Source organism: Cyprinodon tularosa, unplaced genomic scaffold, assembly GCF_016077235.1.
Source record: "Cyprinodon tularosa strain WSP-4 unplaced genomic scaffold, ASM1607723v1 ctg199, whole genome shotgun sequence".
In the NCBI taxonomy this organism is placed as follows: Eukaryota; Metazoa; Chordata; class Actinopteri; order Cyprinodontiformes; family Cyprinodontidae; genus Cyprinodon; species Cyprinodon tularosa.
This window is the reverse complement of record NW_024038729.1, coordinates 898,939-907,928: the sequence shown is the minus strand read 5'-3', so window position 1 is coordinate 907,928 and position 8,990 is coordinate 898,939. Positions and strand designations below refer to the sequence as shown.

General features: G+C 37.6%; 1 protein-coding gene across 9 annotated transcripts in view; it reads left to right on the top strand.

Annotated features, from left to right (window-relative positions):
* The first annotated feature begins 6,099 nt into the window (after positions 1-6,099).
* vit (vitrin) overlaps positions 6,100-8,990 on the top strand; it is a 40,796-nt gene continuing 37,905 nt past the window's right edge. For 8 of the 9 annotated variants that reach the window (XM_038284103.1, XM_038284110.1, XM_038284111.1 and 5 more), the window contains exon 1: positions 6,101-6,253. The gene's annotated coding sequence lies outside the window, so the exon portion shown is untranslated. Of the gene's footprint in view, positions 6,254-8,990 lie in introns of all 9 variants that reach the window. The other variant, XM_038284109.1, reaches the window with a different exon arrangement.

The following is an 8,990-nucleotide window of genomic DNA, read 5'->3' as shown; positions in this document are numbered from 1 at the left end:
TGATTATCGAGTGAAATCTTGAAAGCTCGCGAGATCAGGATGGTCTCACGAGGCTAACAATATTGGGCATAAATCCAAAATATCTTCGACAAGCTCACTGCGACACACTGCTGCGGGAGGATAACCAGCCAAGCTCAGTAAAGTTTGCATCACAACGGATACATTTGTTTTCTTCGAGTCTCACCTGAAGTGGAGGTTTTTGGTAGTACCAATATCCCATGCATTCTGAAGCCCTAAAATTAGAAGTAGATTTTTAAATGTATTAAATTACATCATAAAAGTAAAAACAAAAAGATTCTTACCTGCCTAATAGGTTTCATATTTTTGATGATGCATTAGTAGGCTACTAACTCAATGAACTTTCCCATTTGCAAGTGCAAAAGTTACAAGTCTTCTGAAGTCAAAATTTTGATTAGAAAAGTGGAGGTTTCCCTTCAACTCTTGTCTCAAAGTCCAATATGGCCCCATCTGTGAAACTTGATGACTGTAAGCTGCATTTTTGTTATCAGAGTGCTTTGTAATAGCAGTTAGCCTGATGCTGTGTCTGAGTACAGTATTTAGCAAATCCCAGCTGGGTTCAAACTAGAAACTGGAAAACACTTGAGGTGACTCATCTTCCCTGAATAGAATTACTGTAAGTAACCCAAGGCATATTTATACTCCACTTAAGAAATATTATTGAATAAGCGCTTCTGGTACTTCCTAATGTAACTTTGCAAACAACTAGAGAAGCATCCCCTGGCAAATAATTAAAACTGAGACTTTCTATAAGTAACACAATAAGCAGCCAAAGAAAGGCATAACCAACATGTCTAAACCTTTCTGGAGCAACCCACCGGGTGAAATGTGGAAGCAGTAAAGTGGTGAGACATGAGATCTATGGCAACATCTGGAACCACTGAACTGTCTTTGACTTGAATGGAGTATCTGATGGTATTAAACTGTGCAGCCTGGAGGGTGCTCACAGTCAAAACTCACAAAAAATGCTTTAGAATACACAAAATGCAAAGAGCTAAACTATTTCCTTCCTCCATTTGTCTCCTCGTCATGGTGGACAGCTAAAATCAGGAGGGGTGTGATTCTGTTTTCGCAGGAAATCCAGTCCAGGGAGCAGTGAGTTACAAATTTGCTCTGTTGACAACCTGTCAAGAGGATGGCAGTGGTGTAAAGGAAATGAGCAGTGCTGAACCATAGTCCACTTCCTTGACCTACTTGGAGCAGAGGGATATAATCTTGAATAAAGCTCCCTAGTGACTTCTGCAGAGACTGTAACAGTAAACACAATGAGCTCTTTTTAAGCAGTACTTCAGACTTATATGTCCGAGTTTCAGGCAAGCATTCACAACACCTCATGTGCCAACATTCTGCAGAGACCAACTTTACCTCAGCATTTGGGAGTAATTTAAATCTGATATTGGGTTAGGTGAGCCAGTAGAGTTTACTACAATGGCTGCAAAACAACTCTGGACTATCCTGTTTGGTGGAAATGATCTGCAATAAGCTGCAGACATCAATTTTGAATCCAAAATCTCAAGGCTTTTATCTCTAAACCACTAACTTGCTCTCTTTCACTCATGGAAAACACCTTTTTTTTCAACAAATTATTCCTGAATGATTCAGCAAAGTTGCTGCTGGGATATATATTCAATATAACCTTTCCTTCTGCCTTTTGAATATTTGTTTATAATATTTTCTACTCTCTTGGCTGAGAAGCAACCCTATGAATGGTTTAAGGAAACTCGAGTGTCTGCATACAAAGTATTAAGGGTACAGCTCAGATTTTCTTCTAGATGACCAAAAGCGTTTAAAACGGGCGAAGGGTTAGGTTTGGCTTAAAGTAGCTTTTATACCTTTCCTGGCACTTGCAACACATGCTGCCATTCCTGGAGAAGCTCTGCAGTGGTGGCAACCTAATCCCTTATCTGAAACATCTTCATGAGACAGTTCTAGCCCTTGTGGGTTTTATTGAATATTGTTTTTCAAAGCAGCTCAAAATCTCTGAAATTCTTAAAAATTTGATAAATGACTCTGTATACATGTATGATTAATACAATCATTCCTTATTTGTGCACATTAATTATGTTATAAAATACTTTTGCTAAAATGCCATTAGAAATGCCATCACCATCCCCCCCCTCCCCCCCCCCCCCCTCTTCAATGTACACCATTCCGGCAAACGGATCACTTCTTTTGCTGCACATGATCAATAAGGTCCAAACAAATAGCAGCACGCCACTTGATGCAACTTAGTGCTTTTGTCGCTATATTTAGTGACTTTTCAAACCCCTCTAGCACTTTTATTTCAAAAAAAGCACCTAGCGCCAAATCTAGCGACTTTTTTCTGCTACTGGAGACTTTGGCAACAACATCTAAAAGTAGCAAACTCTGCTCTCCAGAGCAAGTAGATTGGTAACCCCGCCTCCTGCTCTCCTTTAGCTTGCCTGCTGTCATGATTCATGCAGCTATTATTTCGTCCAAATGAAAAATGGAGAACAGATAAGCAGATCATGGCTTGTCTACAGTGAAAAGAAGGAATGTGTTATTTAATTTTGCCGTTGCCTTTTTGGAAAGACAGGAAGGGCAATCAGCTAAGTGAGCTTATTGCTTGGAAAAAAAAAATTTAATTCCTTTTGCAGCATGAAAAGTCAGCTGAGTACAAAACAACAAGAAAAGGGACAAGAAGAGAAGGACAAATCATAAAACAAATAAAGTAAGTCTATTCTATTAAAATTTCTGTATCTGTATAATAGGTCTGTTTTATGTGTTGTCTTCTCAATTCAAAGGGCCCCCTGCCTGTTTTTTTCTAGGGCCCCAAATTTTGTAAGTACGCCCCTGACTTAGAGGAAGCCAAAGCTGCCAAAGGCATTTTTGTTGTATCACTCCTAATAGAGACCTATACTTGATGCATTTTACTACAACAACTGAATGCTGTCGAACACAAAAGCTAAATACAGTATAATCTATCAGAGTTTTTGTTGAGGTCTGCAACACAAGACCAAGTTTCTGACTGACATGTATAACAGTACTACGGAGCCCCTCTGATGACATGGTCAAAAAAAATGTTTAATTGTGGCCACGAAGTAGTATTTCGTGGCCACGCAATAAGTATAACGTGCGCACGAAATACTTATTAATAATATCAATAAATCTGCCCCTGTTTTCAGACTTATGTTAACTGTAATGACTTATCTTGGACAAGCTGCTATGTAAACGGGCCTTTAGTCCTTCGTTTAGCTATGCTGCGGTTGTTTACACTACGCCTTTTCCACCTAAAATGGCGTCTTAGCAACAAATGTCACGTGACTAGCGGAGACCGACTGGGTAAGCAAATCGAGCGCGCCTTAGACCTTAGAGAAGGCGCGCTTGATTTGCTTACCCAGTTGTCCAGGAATGATATTAATATTATTAATAAGTATTTCCTGCGCACGTTAAACTTATTGCGTGGCCACGAAGTAGTATTTTATTACTTTTTATATTTAATAAAATAGTTATACTTATTTATGCATGGTTTTCTTTATCTACCATATGTCCTCAGTAAGAGGAGTACATTAAGAGGTTATAAATATTGGTTTTGTTTTGAGATTTCCCAACTGGATCTGTGGCCCAAATGCATCCTCAGCAGAGTTACCTCTACTCAGTTTCCTTGCACAGCTGGTCAGTTTTAGCAGGATTTAGGATGTAATTATTTTTTTCATTGACAGATAATGGACTGAACAGTGAGCTGTGAGATAATTTGGATGTTAGTCATTAACTTAAATCAGTGTTAAACATCTCCATGCACCTTACTAAACATGTCTGCTGTGCTCCTTGGTCTGGGTTGAAGCTGTTTGTTCTCTGATGCTCTCCAATGAATGCCTGAAGCTGCAAAAGAACATCTGGATTTGTACTGGGATTAAATTACACACAGGTCTGTTCTAAAAACTAATCCGGTGGCTACATTGAATTTGATTTTATTTAGGGTTATCAGGTCAAGTAGTATGACTGTCACACATTTCAGATATGAGTTAGCCTCTCAAAACCCACAGTTTTATTTATTTATTTTTTTTAATTTATTTTTTTACAGTGTCCTGTCTGGCAAGGTGGCAATAAGAATAATTGTCTTGATGCCAAAAGGAGCCCAACAGATTTTACTTTCACAAGTGGAGCAGTATGGCAATTGCCATACTGCTCCACTTGTTTCATGTATATAAATTGCTTTATTATAATTATGCAGGGAGTTTTAAAGTGTTTATAAATAATAACTCAGAATGCCTGAAAATTACACTGGTAAAATGTTTATCAATATAGACATGTTAGACATCTTTGGAAAGCTTAGATTCTCCACAATTCAACCACTTAGTTTATTTTATGGACATAGCGAGCACCAAAGCACAATTAACACAGATATAGGAGCATGTCAAAATGTAAACTCGACAAAGCAGCCACAACAAGCAAGCATGTCTTTATTACTGCTGTTCAAAAAAGACCTATTATTTTCACGAATAAAAAGTCATGAGAATAAGAAGTCATGTTTGAACTGATGCAGCTTGGGCTGTATTTTACTCACCCAATTTTCATGTATATATTTAGAAACCAGAAGGTGTTAGCTTTCAAATATATATCACACGTGTAATTTTTATGGAAGAGCATTAGCGCCATTGAAAAAATAAAAAAAGTTAACTGATTTTTTTTTTATTTCATTTCAGTATATGAGAAAAACGTCAGAATCTGACTTGAATCTCAGAATTCTGACTTTTTTCTAAAAATTCTAAATTTAATCTCATAATTTGGATCTTAATGAAGATGGGCACCATGATGGAAGAGATGTGGGAGCACTCAGCTTCACTGACTAAGATGTCAGTTGTTTGAGAGGGCTTATAACAAAATGACGGAATTTGGCAACTTTTTACGTGCCCGAGGGGTCCCTGGTGATGCTATTCCATTAATGGAAGAACAGAAGGTGATTAAAACAAGAGAGCTAGTTTAGTCTCTAAAACAGACATGGCTATGCCTTGATGCTAACATGTTTGTTAGCTGCCAGAATTCCGAGATTAAAGTCAAAATTCCGAGGGAAAAAAAGTCAGAATTCTGAGATTAAAGTTAGAATTCTGAGAAAAAAGTCAGAATTCTGAGATTATAGACAGAATTCCGAGATTAAAGTCAGAATTCTGAGATTAAATTTAGAATTCTGAGAAAAAAGTCAGAATTCTGAGAAAAAAGTCAAAATTCCGAGATTAAAGTCAGAATTCTGAGATTAAAGTTAGAATTCTGAGAAAAAAGTCAGAATTCTGAGATTAAAGTTAGAATTCTGAGATTAAAGTTAGAATTCAGAGAAAAAAGTCAGAATTTTGAGATTAAAGTCAGAATTCTGAGATTAAAGTCAGAATTCTGAGATTAAAGTAAGAATTCTGAGATTAAAGTAAGAATTCTGGGGGGGAAAAGCCAGAATTCTGGGGGGGAAAAGCCAGAATTCTGGGGGAAAAAAGTCAGAATTCTGAGATTAAAGTCAGAATTCTGGGGGGAAAAAGCCAGAATTCTGAGAAAAAAGTCAAAATTCTGAGATTACAGTCAGAATTCCAAGATTAAAGTCAGAATTCTGAGATTAAAGTTAGAATTCTGAGATTAAAGTTAGAATTCTAAGATTAAAGTAAGAATTCTGAAAAAAAGACAGAATTTTGAGATTAAAGGCAGAATTCTGAGAAAAAAGTCAGAATTCCGAGATTAAAGTCAGACTTCTGAGATTAAAATCATATAATACTGAAATAAATTTAAAAAATCAGTTAACTTTATTTTATTTTTTTTTCAGTGGCCCTAATCCTCTTCGGTAAATTTTCGTTTACAGTTTCTAGGTTATTTGCTTTTCCATTTGGGTGTGCAAAATGAGAATTTACCAAAATGAGGTGAATATTAAGAGGTTAAACTACCAGTTAGCAATCAATCCCGACTAATTTGGTTACCAGATAACTTCCCATTCAAACAACATGATGTTATATGAAAGTGGTCCCTGGGCATGAATGCGCTGAATATCCTGCCTCTGTGTTTCCCAGTTTGCTGATCTGTGTCTGGGTGCAAAGCTGCAGCCTGAAGTGGGCTGGGCAAACAGGGGGGAGACTGTGGACCCATCCTGCTCTCCACTTTTAATCAGCAAAGCTTGACTTCAAACTCCAGGTAGAGGGATCGCTGCTGCCCGGTGCATCCACAGGAGGAATACCAGGAGAAGATTCCGCATGGGATTACGTTTGAAAAGCGGACGGGATTATTACCTCCTCCTCAGGTAGGTTTGAGGCTCCTGCGCTGCTCTCCGGGGAGCTTTTTAATGCAGCATTCTCCCTGATGATTCACTTCGGGGTTCCAGTGATTTATCAGCATGCTGAATTAGATTCCTTTCGCTTCGCAGCTTCCCAATAATCGGATTCTTTTTATTATTGTTATTATAATTATCAAATCATATTCATATTACAGATGCGAAACATAGAACAGTGAACAGGACAAAAAAAAATAATACCAGAGAGAAGCGAAAAAGATACAGGAAAGACTGAATATATAAATAATAAAGTCATTTCTAATAAATAAAAAAATTGTCGTTTGCATTTATTTATTAAAATTATCTGACCATTTAAACCATGCATGTTAGTTTCAAATGAAGTTAAAGAAAAAACAAACAACAGTTTATTTCTCTAATCAATAGTGATCAAGACATAAATGTACTGATAGATAGATAGATAGATACAGTAGATAGATAGATAGATAGATAGATAGATAGATAGATAGATAGATAGATAGATAGATAGATAGATAGATAGATGATAAGCAGTGACAGAGGAAACGTTTCCACCTCTAAAGCAGGTTTGACATCTCTGTGTGTTGCTTCTGATTTTTTCCTTCATGTTTTCAGAGAAGATGATTAAGCACAGGTGGTCTCAGTGTAACCAGTCCAGCTGCAAGCTGTAGCTTGCTGTAAGCTGATTGCCAAGAGTTAAAGTTATTCAGCCTGTGAGGAACCCTATAAACAAATAGTGTATCAGAAGCAGCAGCAGCAGGAGTGACCCTGTAGAGACATGCTGGAGCTGGATTTTTTATTTTTTTTTCTTCACTGAGGTTGCTTTTTTCCGCTTGTTGTTGCAGCTTTTTTGGTACATTGAACGTGTGCAGTACAGCACTGACACCTGTGAATGGTGGGGTTTAACTCTCCCTGGTAATGTGTGTAAATAGTCTGGCTTTGGACTTGCTTTCACCCAGGAACAGGGTAATACCAAGTTCTCCAATAAATCCCAATCCTTTTCAGCTCTTAACCCTTTATGCATCTGTGCTGGCCTCTACAGACAGTGGATGTGTCTTCAAATAGGGAATATTTGGCATAAATCTATATGCAAAGTTCACTCTAATAGGTGAAAACATAATTTTAATTGCACACTGTGTGTTTAGAGCTCATCATGAAAAACCACAATCTTTGTGCAGGCTTTGTAAGACACGTGTGGTTTCCCAGCCCATGTTGTGCACATCCTGTTTGCAGTGCAGCCCCTGCATACCTTTGAAACACCTGCCAGGTATGATATGGGCCCTGCTTTCTTTGATTTGCTGTGGTTTGGCACAACATTGAAACAAACTAGCTGGCATCCGAGCAGGGGGAAAAAAATTCAAAGCTTTGTGAGCTTACTTAAAGCTGTGCTGCACTTCCAATAGTTCCCTTTTCTGAGCTGCATGTTTGTTCCTCAAACTTTATGATCTATCTGGATTTATTTATATACCAAAATAATGGATAGCTTATAACCCAGAATTATCTTAATATATTTAAACATCACCGTTCATTCTGTGACAAACTCTGAACACAGCTTCAAGTCACATCTTTGATTCCTCTTCGTTTAGCTCAGTTCATCTCCCACTCATTCTGACCAGCTTCCACGTCCCTAAATGAAGGCATCATATCCTCAGGATTCTGCCATGACTGTGTTTCATTGACGGTGTGCATTGTTCATTTTTAATCACACGTGTCATTTTTCATTTTTGTAAAAAGTTTAGATTTGTCCCACTTGATAGAACCTCCACATTGTGTCACCTACATAAATCACTCGTTGTTAATTGTAAACAGGATCTCTTAGATTGTTATTTTAATACCAGCTCTTCCCTTTGGCATTGGATTTATGAACAGCATGATTAATAGTTTCCTCTTAAACCTGAGCCATAGTTCTTCTCAGCTCATCTAGCTTACCACAAAAGCTGCATATTTTTTTTTTCCTCCTATTTCCTATTTCCTCCCTAAAACATTTTTATTAGAAAATGGCCAGCATGGAACTATGAAAGATGACAAAAATGCCAAATAATTATTTATCAAATTTGCATTGGGTATTATGGAGGAAGGACAAATGTACAGGTGCTGGTCATAAAATTAGAATATCATGAAAAAGTAGATTGATTTCAATAATTCCATTTAAAAAGTGAAACTTGTATATTATATTCATACATTACATACAAACTCATATATTTCAGATGTTTATTTTGTTTAATTTTGATGATTACAAATGACAACAAATGAAAATCTCAAATTCATCATATCAGAAAATTAGAATATTGTGAAAAGGTTCAAAATTGATGGCCCCTGGTGCCACACTCTAATCAGCTAATTAACTCAAACCACCTGCAAAAGCCTTTAAATGGTCTTTCAGTCTAGTTCTATAGGCTACACAATCATGGGGAAGACTGCTGACTTGACAGTTGTCCAAAAGACGACCATCGACACCTTGCACAAGGAGGGCAAGACACAAAAGGTCATCGCTAAAGAGGCTGGCTGTTCACAGAGCTCAGTGTCCAAGCACATTAATAGAGAGGCGAAGGGAAGGAAAAGATGTGGTCGAAAAAAGTGTACAAGCAAGAGAGATAACCGCACCCTGGAGAGGATTGTGAAACAAAACCCATTCAAAAATGTGGGGGAGATTCACAAAGAGTGGACTGCAGCTGGAGTGAGTGCTTCAAGAACCACCACACACAGACGTATGAAAGACATGGGTTTCTGC